This window comes from Dermacentor andersoni, unplaced genomic scaffold, assembly GCF_023375885.2.
Source record: "Dermacentor andersoni unplaced genomic scaffold, qqDerAnde1_hic_scaffold ctg00000792.1, whole genome shotgun sequence".
Lineage (NCBI taxonomy): Eukaryota > Metazoa > Arthropoda > Arachnida > Ixodida > Ixodidae > Dermacentor > Dermacentor andersoni.
Window position 1 is genome coordinate 11,581 of NW_027315470.1, and position 5,558 is coordinate 17,138.

At 60.0% G+C, this 5,558-nt stretch overlaps 1 non-coding gene across 1 annotated transcript; it reads left to right on the forward strand.

Annotated features, from left to right (window-relative positions):
* The first annotated feature begins 3,454 nt into the window (after positions 1 to 3,454).
* LOC140215025 (small subunit ribosomal RNA) lies at positions 3,455 to 5,269 on the forward strand. Its single transcript, XR_011891947.1, has one exon. It is a non-coding gene; the product is annotated as a small subunit ribosomal RNA (ribosomal RNA).
* Positions 5,270 to 5,558: the final 289 nt, after the last annotated feature.

A 5,558-nucleotide genomic window follows, 5' to 3' on the forward strand; every position in this document is an offset into this window, starting at 1 on the left:
GAACCGCGCAGACGTCGTCGTTGGCCGCGGCGTTGCCGCGAGCACGCGAAGAGACAAAGTCCGAAACGACGTCAGCCGGGGCGTCGAGCACGCCGCCCGCACTGTTCGCACGCGTGCTCGGAAATGGCGAAGGGGCCGCGCTAGCGTGCCTTGAATCGGTGAGCGGCGGTACCGCGGCAATCGCCAGAGCTCGAATCCGCCCTGCAAAAGCCAAATATAGGCGCTCGGCTCGGCGCAGTACGCCGCCGCGTCGCACGAGTACGGCCCCATGGAGGTCTGGGCACTTATCGCTGCTACTGTAAGGGGCCGTACGGCCCCGGCCGACATTGTACCGTAGTGCGATTTTCGTCTTGCGCGTGCTCGTGGCGGTGTCCGCGCACCGTTCCGAAGTCGACAATCGTGCCCACGACTACGCGAGCGCTGGAAGAGACAAAGTCCGAAACCGCGTGTGCCGGGGCGGCGCGAGCGCGACGCCTTTGACGCAACTTTTGCGTACAAGCCGCCGCACGGCCACGACGGAGCCGGTGTCACCCTGCAGAGGGCTGCACTATAGCACGCCGGGAACCGGCAAAGAACCGCGCAGACGTCGTCGTTGGCCGCGGCGTTGCCGCGAGCACGCGAAGAGACAAAGTCCGAAACGACGTCAGCCGGGGCGTCGAGCACGCCGCCCGCACTGTTCGCACGCGTGCTCGGAAATGGCGAAGGGGCCGCGCTAGCGTGCCTTGAATCGGTGAGCGGCGGTACCGCGGCGATCGCCAGAGCTCGAATCCGCCCTGCAAAAGCCAAATATTGGCGCTCGGCTCGGCGCAGTACGCCGCCGCGTCGCACGAGTACGGCCCCATGGAGGTCTGGGCACTTATCGCTGCTACTGTAAGGGGCCGTACGGCCCCGGCCGACATTGTACCGTAGTGCGATTTTCGGCTTGCGCGTGCTCGTGGCGTAGTCCGCGCACCGTTCCGACGTCGACAATCGTGCCCACGACTACGCGAGCGCTGGAAGAGACAAAGTCCGAAACCGCGTGTGCCGGGGCGGCGCGAGCGCGACGCCTTTGACGCAACTTTTGCGTACAAGCCGCCGCACGGACACGACGGAATCGCTGGCATCCCGCACGCAGCTGCATTGTGTCACGCCGGCAATCGTTGAAACACCACGCAGTCGTCGGCGTCGGCCCCGACATGGTTGCGAGCGCTGGAAGAGACAAAGTCCGAAACCGCGTGTGCCGGGGCGGCGCGAGCGCGACGCCTTTGACGCAACTTTTGCGTACAAGCCGCCGCACGGCCACGACGGAGCCGGTGTCACCCTGCAGAGGGCTGCACTATAGCACGCCGGGAACCGGCAAAGAACCGCGCAGACGTCGTCGTTGGCCGCGGCGTTGCCGCGAGCACGCGAAGAGACAAAGTCCGAAACGACGTCAGCCGGGGCGTCGAGCACGCCGCCCGCACTGTTCGCACGCGTGCTCGGAAATGGCGAAGGGGCCGCGCTAGCGTGCCTTGAATCGGTGAGCGGCGGTACCGCGGCGATCGCCAGAGCTCGAATCCGCCCTGCAAAAGCCAAATATTGGCGCTCGGCTCGGCGCAGTACGCGGCCGCGTCGCACGAGTACGGCCCCATGGAGGTCTGGGCACTTATCGCTGCTACTGTAAGGGGCCGTACGGCCCCGGCCGACATTGTACCGTAGTGCGATTTTCGGCTTGCGCGTGCTCGTGGCGTAGTCCGCGCACCGTTCCGACGTCGACAATCGTGCCCACGACTACGCGAGCGCTGGAAGAGACAAAGTCCGAAACCGCGTGTGCCGGGGCGGCGCGAGCGCGACGCCTTTGACGCAACTTTTGCGTACAAGCCGCCGCACGGCCACGACGGAGCCGGTGTCACCCTGCAGAGGGCTGCACTATAGCACGCCGGGAACCGGCAAAGAACCGCGCAGACGTCGTCGTTGGCCGCGGCGTTGCCGCGAGCACGCGAAGAGACAAAGTCCGAAACGACGTCAGCCGGGGCGTCGAGCACGCCGCCCGCACTGTTCGCACGCGTGCTCGGAAATGGCGAAGGGGCCGCGCTAGCGTGCCTTGAATCGGTGAGCGGCGGTACCGCGGCAATCGCCAGAGCTCGAATCCGCCCTGCAAAAGCCAAATATTGGCGCTCGGCTCGGCGCAGTACGCCGCCGCGTCGCACGAGTACGGCCCCATGGAGGTCTGGGCACTTATCGCTGCTACTGTAAGGGGCCGTAGGGCCCCGGCCGACATTGTACCGTAGTGCGATTTTCGTCTTGCGCGTGCTCGTGGCGGTGTCCGCGCACCGTTCCGAAGTCGACAATCGTGCCCACGACTACGCGAGCGCTGGAAGAGACAAAGTCCGAAACCGCGTGTGCCGGGGCGGCGCGAGCGCGACGCCTTTGACGCAACTTTTGCGTACAAGCCGCCGCACGGCCACGACGGAGCCGGTGTCACCCTGCAGAGGGCTGCACTATAGCACGCCGGGAACCGGCAAAGAACCGCGCAGACGTCGTCGTTGGCCGCGGCGTTGCCGCGAGCACGCGAAGAGACAAAGTCCGAAACGACGTCAGCCGGGGCGTCGAGCACGCCGCCCGCACTGTTCGCACTCGTGCTCGGAAATGGCGAAGGGGCCGTGCTAGCGTGCCTCGAATCGATCGGCCGGGGGCCCCGTAGGGCGACAGAAAGGCAATTGTGCAGGAAACCGTACTGGCCATTAGCGAGAAATTGCCGTTCGCGCATTCGGTAGACGCGCTGCGCTTTCACGACTTCGGCATTGTGCTGCCGACGTAAGCTTTCAATCTTGCTCGCGGCGTTACGAGGCGGCACGATTTTCGCCAAACGCTCGTCGAAAGTGGCACGAGTACGGCCCCATGGAGGTCTGGGTACTTATCGCTGCTATTATATGGGGGTCCCAGAGAGCAGCTCGCCCCCAAAGCGACCTGGGTGTTTGATATGCGGCGGGCTTCGTGCCCGTCAAGCGTGTCCCCGGTATCGCTCCCGTGGATCCCACAGCTGACGTCTGCAGCCTCATCCGCTTGATGCGTTAGGGGCTGGTTGTCGGACGACGCTTTTTCCACGATATCGAAGTGTGTTCCGCATCGTCCTCGGACGAATCAAATACGAAAGCGCCGAAGGCGCGGGCGTGACCCGTCGCCTAGCGGCTTTGCCGTCTCGGCTACGTTGCAAGTGTCGGTCGGTCCACCAGTGCTGCGGGCTCGAGAGAAACCGCAAGCCGCGATCGAGTCGACACAACCGGTCTATCGAGAATGTTGCGTGCTTCTTGCCGCGTGGCGATACCCGGCCCTGCGGGGAGGGCGCCGTAGCGAGCTCGAACGCCGTCGTCTCGGACTGTGCAAAGTGCTACCCTTTGCGAGAACGAAGCGTGTTGGGGCGCCTGAAGGTGGCCTCGGCATCGCAAAAACGGCGTCCGGCCTGCTTGAAAGGCTGGACGCGCAGTTGAACGATTACCTGGTTGATCCTGCCAGTAATCATATGCTTGTCTCAAAGATTAAGCCATGCATGTCTAAGTACATGCCGAAATAAGGCGAAACCGCGAATGGCTCATTAAATCAGTTATGGTTCCTTAGATCGTTTCTTCCTACTTGGATAACTGTGGCAATTCTAGAGCTAATACATGCAGTGAGCCTGAAGCCCTTTGGGCGACGGGTGCTTTTATTAGACCAAGATCGATCGGGTTTCGGCCCGTATTGTGTGGTGACTCTGGATAACTTTGTGCTGATCGCATGGCCACGAGCCGGCGACGTTTCTTTCAAGTGTCTGCCTTATCAACTTTCGATGGTAGGTTACTTGCTTACCATGGTTGTTACGGGTAACGGAGAATCAGGGTTCGATTCCGGAGAGGGAGCCTGAGAAACGGCTACCACATCCAAGGAAGGCAGCAGGCGCGCAAATTACCCACTCCCGGCACGGGGAGGTAGTGACGAAAAATAACAATACGGGACTCTTTTGAGGCCCCGTAATTGAAATGAGTACACTCTAAATCCTTTAACGAGGATCAATTGGAGGGCAAGTCTGGTGCCAGCAGCCGCGGTAATTCCAGCTCCAATAGCGTATACTAAAGCTGCTGCGGTTAAAAAGCTCGTAGTTGGATCTCAGTTCCAGACGAGTAGTGCATCTACCCGATGCGACGGCTCGGACTGAACATCATGCCGGTCCTTTCTTGGTGCACTTCATTGTGTGCCTCGAGAAGGCCGGTGCTTTTACTTTGAAAAAATTAGAGTGCTCAACGCAGGCGAGTCGCCTGAATAAACTTGCATGGAATAATAGAACAAGACCTCGTTTCTGTTCTGTTGGTTTTTGGAATACGAGGTAATGATTAAGAGGGACAGACGGGGGCATTCGTATTGCGGCGCTAGAGGTGAAATTCTTGGACCGTCGCAAGACGAACTACTGCGAAAGCATTTGCCAAGAATGTTTTCTTTGATCAAGAACGAAAGTCAGAGGTTCGAAGGCGATCAGATACCGCCCTAGTTCTGACCATAAACGATGCCAACCAGCGATCCGCCTGAGTTACTCAAATGACTCGGCGGGCAGCTTCCGGGAAACCAAAGTGTTTGGGTTCCGGGGGAAGTATGGTTGCAAAGCTGAAACTTAAAGGAATTGACGGAAGGGCACCACCAGGAGTGGAGCCTGCGGCTTAATTTGACTCAACACGGGAAAACTTACCCGGCCCGGACACTGGGAGGATTGACAGATTGAGAGCTCTTTCTTGATTCGGTGGATGGTGGTGCATGGCCGTTCTTAGTTGGTGGAGCGATTTGTCTGGTTAATTCCGATAACGAACGAGACTCTAGCCTATTAAATAGGTGCGGGGTTCCCAGCACCTTACAACCTTCTTAGAGGGACAAGCGGCTCCTAGCCGCACGAAACAGAGCAATAACAGGTCTGTGATGCCCTTAGATGTCCGGGGCCGCACGCGCGCTACACTGAAGGAAGCAGCGTGTCTTTATCCCTGTCTGAAAGGACTGGGTAACCCGTGGAACTTCTTTCGTGATTGGGATAGGGGCTTGCAATTGTTCCCCTTGAACGAGGAATTCCCAGTAAGCGCGAGTCATAAGCTCGCGTTGATTACGTCCCTGCCCTTTGTACACACCGCCCGTCGCTACTACCGATTGAATGATTTAGTGAGGTCTTCGGACCGATGTCCGGCGCGGCCTTTCGGTTGCGCCGGTCTGTTGGAAAGATGACCAAACTTGATCATTTAGAGGAAGTAAAAGTCGTAACAAGGTTTCCGTAGGTGAACCTGCGGAAGGATCATTACCGGATTGTGAAGGGTGGCGAGCGCCATTGTTTCTACCCCGTGTGGGTGAAGCAGCTCGCTGCGCCCGACGCTTTCCGCCGCTGGCCCCGCTTGGACGCGGGGACGGCTATACCCGAACATGCCGGGGACTGCCTGAATTTTGAGGGGCGCCCCGTGCCAAATTTGTTGCGCCCAGTGGACGCCGGCTGCAACCTTGGACGGTTGGCTTGGCCGCGCCCGCGGGTAGAAACGGCGTAACGCACACTGGGTGGGCTTTCTGTCCGCTTTGGCGCTCTTGCGCGGAATGGG